This window comes from Gekko japonicus, unplaced genomic scaffold, assembly GCF_001447785.1.
Source record: "Gekko japonicus isolate JY-2015 unplaced genomic scaffold, Gekko_japonicus_V1.1 scaffold697, whole genome shotgun sequence".
Lineage (NCBI taxonomy): Eukaryota > Metazoa > Chordata > Lepidosauria > Squamata > Gekkonidae > Gekko > Gekko japonicus.
Window position 1 is genome coordinate 720,232 of NW_015160230.1, and position 13,406 is coordinate 733,637.

Sequence of the window (13,406 nt, forward strand, 5' to 3'; positions counted from 1 at the left end):
TGGCTTCATGGGTGGAGCATTTTAACAGATCCCCCAGTCCTGCAGAATCTTGGTATCCCTGTAAGTTTAAACCTGAGCAAATAGTGATCTTCAATTCCTCCACCCTCAGATCTAGTCACTTTCTCTTAGCCTAACCTCCCTTACAGGTTTGTCGTGGAGGCAAAATGGAGGAGGGCAGAACCATGTATACCACACTAACCCTGTTCACAAGTTATGGTGAGCACACATGTAAACTGTGCATAGAGTAACACTTGATTCTTCTTTATAGGTGGCTGAGTAATTCACATGTTAAACACATGTACAGCTGAATGCATGATTCAAACCCCACATTCATCCAAGCACAGGCCTCCAGTTTCATTTGTAATATGACCATGTGTTGGCTCTTTGTTATAAAGGGAGGTACCTATGTGTTTACTGTAATGTGAACAGGGCTGCTATCATCAGCTTATAATCAATATGCCTGTCCTTTTAACCTTTGTAATTGTTTGAGCAAAAGAGTGAAAGATAGGATAAGTAACAGCAGAAAAACCAAAAAGCACCCAGAATGTCTAGGAAGCAGTGGAGATAATAGATATCCTCAGAAAAATCTCAGAAAGACAACTGCAGGATGAGGAAAGACAGAATCAGCACTCCTGCTGTTAAAAGACAGTCATTATGAATAGGCAGACACAAGCCTCCTATGACTTAGCAATGAGATACAGACTTCAAAGTTTGCTGGCTGACTGGTCTTCCATGTCAGTAACTATGGGGGGGGGAGCCACAAACATGGATGAACTTGTCTGTTATTAGGGTATGAGATCCTGCTGCCCTTTATTAAAATTTTCATTTTTAGTAAAAGTCAAATGTGATGGCCACATAATCTATCCCTACATCCACCTCTTGCTCTACTAAGTAGCCTTAGCTGTAGTCACGGCACAGTACTTGGTCAGCTGGTAGGGCATTCCTCCATCTCCAAGTCTAGGAGATGCGGAACTGTAGCAAGCAGCAGCCCTGGGGACCTTCCCTCATGACCAGGTTCATAGGCACAGCGCCGCAGCAAACAGCAGAGCTAGGTGCAACCTTTGTCATTGCTGGGTCTTGGATCAATGGTGGAGGTGTAACATGGGGGAGCAGGGCAAGTAATTTACTTAGGATGCTAAAAATCCTTTTACAATCCCGGTTGATACCCTGAAGAATTAGTGTACTGTGACACTCCCTTTTCATTAATCTAGAAGATGATGCAGCTAGTCCAGCAAATTAGCTCTGGTAATAATTCAAAAGACAGATGAAAAGGCATGGAAGTATGAACAGGAAAATGGCATCTAACGGAAATATTGCAACATAAAACCACAAACATGGGTCATGGGAGAGAATAGACAGTAGTGGCATGCACCACCAACCACAGGCTGCTGAAATAATACATAGGTATTACAGCAATACCACAAAAGCGGGGGGAATGAATCTACAGTGAAAGCCAAACCAATTACATTTGGAGGGGAAAAGAGTAACCCAAATGCCTAAAAAATTAACATGGCACAAATGGTTTGCACCCTAGTCATGCCTTATGGTTTCTCAGAAGAGATCTGAAAATTCCAAGGCTTCTTGAGAGCCATTAACCAGGTCTAAGGCATGGTTAACATATGGGACAATGAGGTGGGAATTAAATGGCAGAATAACCAGGCCACTCCAGACTTTAGCTGAAGGATCAAGCGTGGAATGCTTTCTTATGGTAAAAACTCCCTGCAAACAGAGAGGAGATAGAAACTTTCCCCTGCAGCACAAGCTTCATTTGCATGAATTTTCCTATACAACATGCAAAGCTTGAATCCATTGCCTACAGTGGTACAGCACAGTCTGCCACTTCACTCTTGCATATGTGAAGGTGGCTTAATTAAGCTATAAATCTCTGAACCCTCACTTGAGATTAATTGCTGATGGATACATAATAGCACCCTTAGACAAGGTTCTCAAGGTTCCCTGAACAGTTATACTTCTAATTTAGGGTTATTCAACCACATAACATGTAGTAAATTTGTCAGCCTAATAACATAACATGTAGTAAATTTGTCAGCCTAATATCAAATATAGCCAAGACTCTACCACATTTCAGGATATAAACAAAATGTTGGTCTGGGGTACTAAAGTACAAGTTTGTCTGTTTTTATAGAAGTGAAATATACTGGGTTCAGACGTGATTAGCTCATGTTTATTAAGTAGTTTCAGCTCCAAAACTAAGACAAACTTGCAGGGTCAGAGCCCTGCTTATATTCATGAAACACACCACACCCAAAACACACCCCACATCCCACGATAGGCTATTTACAGAGTATTGTTTACCAACAAGCTACTACTAGGATCCAGATCTATCTATTGGTTCATTCTAGGATCCAAGCCTTCTATTGTGATGTCATGTGCTCCAAGCTACGCTATTTTGCATGTTCGCTTGCGAGTCCTTTTGCAAGTATGGTTCCATCGCGATACATAACAAGAAGATTAAGTATTTTCTATGCTAAGGTTTTGCATGACATGTGATATTGATAAAATATATATTCTACCATGGTCCAAGGAACACAGTACAGCAAACATGGTTCTCCCCTTCTCCATTTTGTCCTGTCACCTACACATATTTTATTACAGCACACAACATGTGTATACACTAATCAACCCTACAAGACAATGTATAGGATGAAATCTACACTAATTGGTGTTATAGCCCTGAAATTCAATAATTTCAGAAGCTCCAGGGCCTGCTTGTGCAATTCAACACAATATTGTTGTATCAAGAGATTAATCTTTTAATAGTTTTGGGATGCTAGAATTTGGACAAAGAATGTATCACTTTGCCCATCATAGTTTCACTCCCACAGTTACAAGTAACAACGCTCTAGTAAAAAGTGTCTTTCTAAAGTAGTGATCATCTTCCTCCCCTGCTAGTGTGCCGTTAACACAACATCATTATAGCTCACAAACCACTTCCCCTAATTTTATTATCTATCCTTAAGTAATTCTGGAATAATATACTGAATAAAAAGAACAAGGAAGCTGACTTAAAAAGGAAGAAGAAAAACTGAAAATTAGGAGAGTGCTTTGTTCCACTGGAGCAAAGTCAAGCAAAAGGTTATCTGCCAACAATGTGACTCCCTTATGATACTATAGCTCAGAATCATGAAAAGGAACCCTCCCACACTCATAGTGGTTTACAGAGTTCCTTAAAACTGTTGCAAAGAAGGTTTGACAGTAAATTGCCAGAAGTCCAAGGTAGTGGTTTTTACTAAAAAAGAAAGGAATCCTAAAACATGCTGTTGGCCCTTGAAAGGAGGAAGTGAATTAGGACAAGTTAAAGAATCTTATTTGCATCTAATCTAAACTGGGCTACACATCAAAAAGCTGTGAGAAACAAAATCAAACCCTGTATTGGGGGTATTTTGAGTTTATTTTGAACAAGAGGAAGGAGACCAGGGGCTATTCCAGTTTTTAATCTAAATGTAATCCCTATTATTTTATATGAGGCGGCCATAGGAATTAAGGCAGTCATGGAATCTATTGACTTTCCACTTCTTTACTTCTTTAGAAGCTGCTAAATATGCCACACTGTGTTGCTGGTGTGGCTTTGCGCACTGAATTTGGTCAGCCTTCATTGGAGGCTAAGGCATGGATGCTTGCATTTAATCTGCACTTAAAGTTACTTTTTTGCATCAACTGCTATCTGGCGTTATTGAAGGAGGATTCTTATAAATCATCATGGCTTAGGATCATAGACATGAACTTCTCAGCTATTGGTTTTACCACTGAATCTATCAAGGAATTGGGGCTCGTTGAATCAGCAACTACTATTTAAAAACCGATTAGGCAGATTGATCACAATACTTCTGTTCTTCGTGCTTGATGAGTTTGTTCTTCAGATATTTTGGCATACGTCCCCTTGATTCTCTTCCCTCCTATGCTTATCATCTGACCTCACCTGGTCTACTCAGGGCTTTTACTCTTGCTAGAATTAATGCCCATTCAATGGTGGTTATGAGAGGCCACATTTTGCATCTTCCCTACTCTGATAGAATTTGCTCTTGCTCCCTTGGTAAAATAAATTAAATCTCTCATATTGTATTGGAATGCCCTCTGAATTCTAATCTAAGATGCCATTTTATTCTACCATGGCTGGTAAATTTCAATTATTTTAATCCAAGCAGGGTGATTCCCTTCCTACTCTCATATCAAAATCCAAATATAATAATGCATTTTGCAAAAAAAAAATCATTCCATCTCTTGGGAAATAAATAGAGATTATGAATGAAATTTCTGATCTTTATACTGCTCAAGGCATTGAGTTACAGAGCTTTTACTGGAAAAAGAAAGGAAAAGAAGCCAAGCTAGCTTTTCTGGGTGGTAGACACTACATTTCATAATGAACATAGCATTTGTTGATCAGGAAAAAAAAGAGGTTGGGGAAAGCTACTAATCAGGGTTCATTTCGCTCATTAGCGTATACTACGCCCCCTGACATCACCGGAAGCAAAAAGGGAGGGGAAGGCATCTTTAAAAGCCTCCACTTCCCTTCCCCAGCCAGCCTGCGGGGGGTGGGGGGAAGCAAAGAGAGAACTTTAAACTTTAAACCCCTTCTCACTGGAGTTGGGCCACAGAAGGAGGAGAGAGGGAAGGAAAGAGAGAAGGAAGGAAAGAGGGAAAGAAAGAGAAGAAAAGAAGAAAGGAAAGAAGGGATAAAAAGAGAGAAGAAAGAGAAAGAGAAGGAAAGAAGGAAATGAAAGAAAGATTAGGGAAGAAACAAGGAAAAGAGGAAAATGAGGGAACAAAGGAAGGAAAGAGAGAAAAGAAGAAGGGAAAGAAAGAGAGGGGAAGAAGGAGGAAAGAAAAAAGGAGAGAATGAAAGTAAGAAAAGAGAAAAAGGAAAGAAAAAGAACGGAAAGAAAGAGAGAAGGGAGAGAGAGAATGAGAGAGAGAAGGAAGGGGAAAAGAGAAAGGAAGGAAGAAAAGGGAAGAGAAAGAAAAGGAAAGGAGAGGAGGAAAGGAGGGAAAGAAAGAGGGCAAACAGATGGGGAGAAGGAGGAAGGCTCTCCCACTGCCACCACCCCCGCAGATCCCTCACTTACCGCGATCAAGGCCTTCCCCAGGCTGCAGTGCTCCAGTGCGGGCCCTGGAAAACCGGCGATGGGCCTCCTCAGACCTCCCATGGGCTGCAGTGCTCCTCTGTGGGCCCGGGGAGGCCGACGACAGGCCTTCACAGGCCTCCCATGGGCCGCAGCGCTCCAGCGCAGGCCCCAGGAAGGCCGGCGATAGGCCTCCTCAGGCCTCCCACAGGCCGCAGTGCTTCGGTGCATGGAGCTGGGTGCAGGGCTTGCCACCGCTGCCATTTGTGCCAGCTCCTGGGCTGCCGGAGCAGTGCTCCAGCACGCTCCGGCCCCAAATGACCCCTGCTACTAATAATAGTGCAGGTTTGCCACAGCTAAATTAATTTGAAACAATGCTTCGATTAAAGCATGCATACATGCAAGATAGATACTACATGTTTGGGCAGAGTTTATGCATTTGAGACATGATATCCAAGACATAGTCTATGGCCAATACAAATCAATTTCTGGACATAGGCAGCCAAAAAAGATTAGAATTGTCCACAGAGACTGGCAAGGTCTCGAGGCAGCAAGAGGAAGGTTGTGTGCTTAACATGCATGGGAAACTATAGGTGTTTATACACAAATGCTAGAAGTGTCCGAGGTAAAATTGGGGAATTGGAATACTTGGTGTTGGGGGGAAAATAGACCTTGTTGGTATTTTGGAAACTTGGTGAGATGAGGAAAATCAGTGGGATACGGTGATTCCTGGTTATAAAGGAAGGATGGGGGGGAAGGTTTGGAGGTGGGGTGGCTCTGTATGTCAGAGAGGGTATACAGTCCAGTAAGATTGAGAGGGTAAGTGAATTGGATTTGCTTCTGCTATGGGTTGAAATAGTGGGCCCAAAAGGAAGCTTAACACTGGGAGTTTGTTATCGCCCACCAGATCAAAAGATAGAGGAGGATTATAAAATGATGAATGATTTAAAGATAGCAGCTAGACAAAAAAACTGTGTCATAATAGGTGATTTTAACTACCCACACATTGATTGGGTCAATATGTGTTCAAGTCGGGAAAAAGAGATTGAGTTTCTAGACACTCTCGATGACTGTGCTATGGAACAGATGGCCACAGAACCTACCAGGGGAGAGGCAATCCTGGATTTGGTCCTAAGTAACGCCCAAGACCTGGTGAGAGATGTAAAAGTGATTGCACCACTTGGGAACAGTGACCATAATGCTATTGAGTTTAACATTTGTATAAATAGGGAATTGGCCAAAAAGACTGACACAACCACTTTTAACTTTAAAAGTGGTAACTTCTCTGATATGAGGGGACATGTGAGGAAGAAACTGAAAGGAAACGTAGAAAGGGTCAAAACCGTTGGGGAAGCTTGGAGACTATTTAAAACTACAATCCTGAGGAAGGCGAAGCTTGCGACGCATGGTGGGCACTTAGGAAAAGAGCTCCCGACCCCTTCCACCAAAAATCGACTTAAAATCGATAACCCGTAGCTAAATGCCTAAAAAAGGCTCCCGCAAATCAACGAGAGCATCGGCAGCAGACATTACAAAAACCTCCAGATCTGTAGCTGCCTTTTTTCCGCTACATGCCTCACCGTAAGTTTCGGCCCTCATGCCTTCAGATGACTCCAATATGGCACTGGTTTGACCTGACAACGATGCAGCACTGACTTCCCCATCGCAAACCAATGCAGCGCTCACAAAAAACTACCTCCGCGACCTACAAGAGGATCTCCTAAAAGACATGGTCTCCCTAGTAAAAGATCTACTGAAGCCAGTTCAATCCTCCTTGGTGGACCTGGTGAAAGAAGTTAAAGAGGCCGCAAAAATGGCTGAAAGTGCGTCAGAAATGGCCCTCACCCTCCAAGAGGAGGTAAGATCTCTACAAGTATTAGACAATGCAATGCAGACTTGTATAGCCATGCTTGAATCTAGATGGAGGCAATTTAATTTAAAGCTTCGTGGTTTTGAGGAGGGGGCTGAAGAGCACAATGACTTAGCATCATTTATTTCGGTCAGGTTGGCAAAAACGCTGGAGTTAGAAGATGAGATGGCTCCTGCAATCTCTAGAGCCCAGCGCTTGGGCCCACTAGCATCAGTGCGAAAAGGTAGACCTCGAAACATTCTAAAACAGTTTATTTACCAGAGAACAAGAGATAAAGATTTAGAAGAGGCAAGAGCAAGAAGGGAGGTGACCTTTAGAGATCAAAAGATTTTTGTGCCGTTGAATTTGCCACCGGAAATTCTGGAAAAGAGGAAGAAGCTAAGGATTATTACTTCTAAACTCAATGAAGCCAAAATTAATTTCAGATGGTCTCCAACTTCAGACATTGTAGTGTATAAAAATGGACTGCAGTATAACGCCTCTAGTAATATCACAGGAAAAGTGCTTCTCAAAGCCTTGGGGCTGAAATTATCCAAGCAGGAAGAAGAACTTCTGGAAACCTGATCCTGATACCATTTCTTGTGTCCCAACTTTTGAAAAGTTATTCTCTTGGCCTATTTTTATATAAGTCACCAAAAGGAAATCTCATATAATTATAATTTTGCTTTCAATTAGATTACTAGCAGTGTCTATATGGCAATATAGAAAAAGTATCATGGGTATAAGTATAATTTTAATTAGAACATATGGTTTTATATCTGTTCTATGATGTTCAACAGTTTTAGACAATATATAACATTGTTGCGATTGTCCATGCAATATTTTTTGTTATTAAATGTTTGGTTCTCTTTCCTGAACCAGAAATTATTCCTATTGAAAAGTCATGGAATTGTTTATCATAGTGTCTTCTTTCTAAAATATTACTTAATTAAGTTTAATATCCCTTGGTGAATATCAAATTAATGCACGATTTATTATTCCTTATATGGTGAAAAGGGGAAGATTGGTGTAAAACAGTGTGCGTATTGCATAGATTATTTCCCCTCCTGTTTTACATAGGTTTCTAGCTAGGGTGCCTTTGTTGTGTCACCCTATTAGCCGGGACTCTGGGTAGTCCAGCTTCCTAGATCCTACCCCTATTATTAGGGGTGTATGTTTTGAATAGTTCTTTTTAGCTTAAGTTTAGTTTTAGTAGTAAATATAAGGTTTTAAGAAGAGCAGTTTTGTAAGAGTTATAGCTTAGTTAGGTTAGTGTTAAGTTTTAGTTGTAAGTAGGGCAAGATACCAAAACATTATAGCCAACTTAAAGCTTAGACTATTATTACATTCTATTATTCCTAATGTCTCAACAGGTCCTAATGTCTCCAGATGGAATGCCAGAGGCTTAAACAACAAAATCAAAATTAAGAGGGCTTCCAACTACTGGGCGAGAGAACGAGTAAATATTTTGTGCATACAAGAAACTCACATAAAAACTACAGACAGGCAGGAGACAGGCAGGTTCTAAAGTCTACTTGGTTTCAACAACAATTTCAGGCCCCTGGAACATCTAAGTACAGGGGGACAGCAATTCTAATATCTAAAAATTTACCCTTTCAATGTTCATCTACCAAAATAGATCCACGGGGACGTTTTATTTTTGTCAAGGGGGAATTACAGGGGGAACCAGTAACACTTGTTTCAATCTATGCCCCCAATGTGGATCAAATTTTATTCTTAAAGGAAGTTTAAAAAAAATTAATGGACTTCAAGCAGGACGAAGTGATAATAGGCGGAGATTTAAACCAGATAGTGAACCCAAATTTAGATAAAACCCACAAAACCCTAAACTTACAGAAAAAACATTGGAACACAACTGAATTGGAAAAAGTCTTACAATTTTTTGATTTAGCTGATGTATGGAGAGTGCTGAATCCTAGAACACGTCAATACACCTATTTTTCTCCTACACTCGTATTGATTTCCTTTTTGCATCCAACAACCTAATTAATGATATTAGCAACGCCGACATTGGCCCCTGTCACATTTCCGACCACTTTTGGGTATCTTGCAGATTAGAAAAAAATCCGAATGATAACAAAGGTTTGTAAACAAACTTTTATTGCAAAATGAGGCTATTAGTGAAGAAATTAGAGCCAAAATTTCAGAATATTTTGAATTTAATGCAGAGTGTGAGGTGACACATCCCAATAAATGGGATGCTTTCAAGGCTGGGACACGAGGACACCTAATCTTATTGGCTTCATCCTACCAAAAAACCCAGATTAAAATTAGTAGCAGAACTGCAAACTAAGATTAAAAATTTAGAAGTCAGGCATATGTGTTTTGGAGGCAACCCCCCCCCTAAAAAAACTCAATTTAGAAAGGAAAAAGCTTGATCTCCTAGAAACATCCCACATTCAGAGACAACTTTTAATTATGAAACAGAAATACATTACCAAAACACCAAAATCTATTAAAATGCTCAAATTCAGGGTAGCTCAAAAAAAATTAATCGAATTTGATTTATGCTATTAGAGATCAGGAAGGTAAAAGCCACACTACTCCAAAAATATTACTAATGTCTGATTTTTATTCCAAATTATATACTTCGATTAACCCCTCAAATCCAGATATCCATAATTATTTAAAATTAATTCGCTATGATAACAAATTATTGGCTGAACATAAAGATTTTTTGGAACACCCGGTTTCACCTCAAGAGCTCTGTACTATTATTTCAAATATGAAAAATAATAAAACCCCGGGTAGAGATGGCTTCCCAGCAGAATTCTTTAAAAAGTTTAAACCTCACCTTGAAGCACATCTATTAAAGACAATTAATCATGTACTTTCCACAGGAATTATGCCAAATTCATGGGCAGAAGCGAGAGTGGTTGTGTTACATAAAGCTGGTAAAGATCAATTGGCCCCTGCCTCTTACCGTCCTATTTCAATTTTAAATTCTGATTTTAATTTTTTTTCTTCTATATTAGCATCAAGACTTAATAAGATTATTACACAATACATACACAAGGACCAAGCTCGTTTTATGCCTGGCCAGAACATCCTGGATAACATAAGGAAAACTTTAAATGTTATAGCGTACAGTAAATCCAGACAGTTGAAATCAGCCATTCCCTCCGTTGATGCCGAAAAGGCCTCTGATAGGGTGGAGTCAAGATTCTTATTAAAATTATTAGAACACATGATGTTGGTCCTAATTTTCTTCAAGCCATTAAAGCAATTTATTTAGACCCAAAGGCACAACTCAGCATAAATCAATATTGTTCTGAAGACCTACATCTCAAAAGAGGCACGAGACAGGGTTGTCCCCTGTCTCCGCTTCTTTTTGCCATATCTTTAGGGCCTTTGGCTCATGCAGTAAGGACTGACCCCTTGGTAAAGGAATTAGAAATCAATTCAGAGCTTTGTAAACTGAGCCTCTTTGCTGATGACACCATTTTTTATCTCCAAGATCCCAGAATAATGGATATTGGAATGCTGGGATATGGCAGTGGCAGATAAAATAGCCACACAGTTATTGGTTGCTCAAACTTCAACTTTATCTAATAATTTTTTGGAACGGTAGTTTCCCTTTTTCGATTATACGTCCTCAAGTTCTGGTATGCTATTTAAGTTACCAGACAAATATTTACATTTTGCCGTTTACTAATATCACATTTAGATTTTGAAAACTGATGTAACTGTTATAGATTGGCTATAATAATCACCTGTTTATAGTTGTGAGGGTTTGTTCATTGTAAATGTATAACTGTAGTTCTTATACTTATGATGTTATTGCTCTATTTTATGTTTGTAAGTTATATTGAAAAAATAAAACAGTTTTGGTTAAAAATAACCAACTACAATCCTAGAAGCTCAGAAAAATATATACCGCAGGTTAGGAAAGGCACAAATAGGTACAGAAAAAAGCCTGCATGGTTAACAAAGTAATGGAAGCTGTAAAAGGTAAGAAGGATTCCTTTAAGCGGTGGAAAGCTAGTCTCAGTGAGGTTAATAAAAGGGAACACAGGCTGTGGCAAATAAAATGCAAGTCTGTGATCAGGCAGGCAAAAGGGGAATATGAGGAGCATATAGCAAAAAACATAAAGACCAACAATAAAACTTTCTTCAAATACAATAGAAGCAGGAAACCAGCCAGGGAGGCAGTGGGGCCCATGGATGACCATGGGGTAAAAGGTGTACTGAAGGATGATAGGGAAATGGCTGAGAAGCTGAATGCATTTTTTGTCTCTATCTTCACTGTGGAAGATAAGAAGTGCTTGCCCACTCCAGAACCGCTGATTTTGGGAGGGGTGTTGAAAAACCTAAATCAGATTGAGGTGATGAGAGAGGAGGTCCTACAACTGATAGGCAACTTAAAAACGGATAAATCACCAGACCCAGATGGCATACATCTGACAGTTCTGAAAGAACTCAGATGTGAACTTGTGGATCTCCTGACAAAAATATGTAATCTTTCATTAAAGTCTGCCTCATTCCTGAGGACTGGAAGGTAGCTAATGTCACTCCCATCTTTAAAAAGGGTTCCAGAGGAGATCCAGGAAATTACAGCCCAGTCTTTCTGACATCGATACCGGGTAAGTTGGTGGAAACTGTTATTAAGGGAAGAATTAGTAGGCACATAGATGAACAAAACCTATTGAGGCAGACTCAGCATGGGTTCTGTAAGGGAAGATCTTGTCTCACTAACCTGTTAGTGTTTTTTGAGGGAGTGAACAAGCATGTGGATAAGGGGGACCCAATAGATGTTGTTTACCTTGACTTCCAGAAAGCTTTTGATAAAGTTCCTCATCAAAAGCTCCTAAGTAAGCTCAATAGTCACGGGATAAAAGGAGAAGTCCTCTTGTGGATCAAAAACTGGCTAATTAATAGGAAACAGAGAAGCCAAAAATCCTTACTATAAATACATGTTGATGGGGTCTGAACTGGCAGAGACTGACCAAGAGAAAGATCTTGGAGTTGTAGTGGATAACTCACTGAAAATGTTGAGACAGTGTGTGACTGCAATAAAAAGGCCAGCATTATGCTGGGGATTATTAGGAAGGGAATTGAAAACAGATCAGCCACTATCATAATGCCCCTGTATAAATTGATGGTGCGACTTCATTTGGAGTACTGTGTACAGTTCTGGTCACCACACCTCAAAAAGGATATTATAGCATTGGAAAAAGTGCAGAAAAATAAAAGGGTTGGAACACTTTCCCTATGAAGAAAGGTTAAAATGCTTGGGGCTCTTTAGCTTAGAGAAATGACGGCTGAGGGGTGACATGATCGAGGTTTATAAGATTATGCATGGGATAGAGCAGGTCGAGAAAGAAGTACTTTTCTCCCTTTCTTACAATACAAGAACTCGTGGGCACTCAATGAAATTGCTGAGCAGTCGGGTTAGAACAAATAAAAGGAAATACTTCTTCACCCAAAGATTGATCAACATATGGAATTAACTGCCACAGGAGGTGGCGGCGGCTACAAGCATGGACAGCTTCAAGAGGGAATTAGATAATCATATGGAGCAGAAGTCCATCAGCCACAAGTTATAGACAGGAACTCTCAGTCTGGGGCAAGTCACGCTCTGTATTCTTGGTGCTTGTGGGGGAGTAACAGTGGGAGGTCTTCTAGTGTCCTGGCCCCACTGCTGGACCTCCTGATGGCACCTGGTATTTTTGGCCTCAGTGTGACCCCATCTATGGATACTTAAATCCAGAAACTGGAGCCATGAACAGGCAAGACAGAACTTTGACAAAGCTAAGACCCAGATTTGCAGGAGTGTGGGTGGGAATGAGGTAAATAAATGCATGGAGGGGGGGGTTAAAAAAACCTTCGAAATAATAGCAGCACTGTTCTATTAAGAAATGGGTGCCCTCTGAGATCTCAGTGGATGATGTGTGGGTTGCTAGCCTTTAAACCTTGATTTCTGTCAGTGAAATACTGGGAGGGGGGAGCAGGGCTCTTCCCAGTCTACCTCTGCTCTCTCTCCCCCCCCCCCATCCTGGAGGAAGGACTCATCAGCAGTGTTCTCTCTAAGCTGAGTTACTGTGAACTAGCTCACAATTTTTTAGCCTCCAGCTCAGATTTTTGTCTTAGCTCAGGAAGGATGGCTCCAGAGCAAACTAATTTATGCAGTAGCCAAATTACTCGCTCAGAACTTCAATGCCAGTAGCTCACAAAGTAGAATTTTCGCTCACAAGACTCCACAGTTTAGAGGGAGCATTGCTCATCAGGGCCAGCCCCAGGAGCAACTCCCAGGCAACTTGATTCCATACAGCTTGTGCCACTCAGCGAGGTACAGCAGTGACCACGACTTGATGCCACGCAACTTGACAAGATTCAGTGGCAGCGTCCACACAACTGTATGACTTGGCTGGGCCTGACAGTGGCCACCACACAACTCCTCCTAGCGACTTGCAACCACACAATTTTTGCAATTGCACCAGACTTTTCCCAGGGCA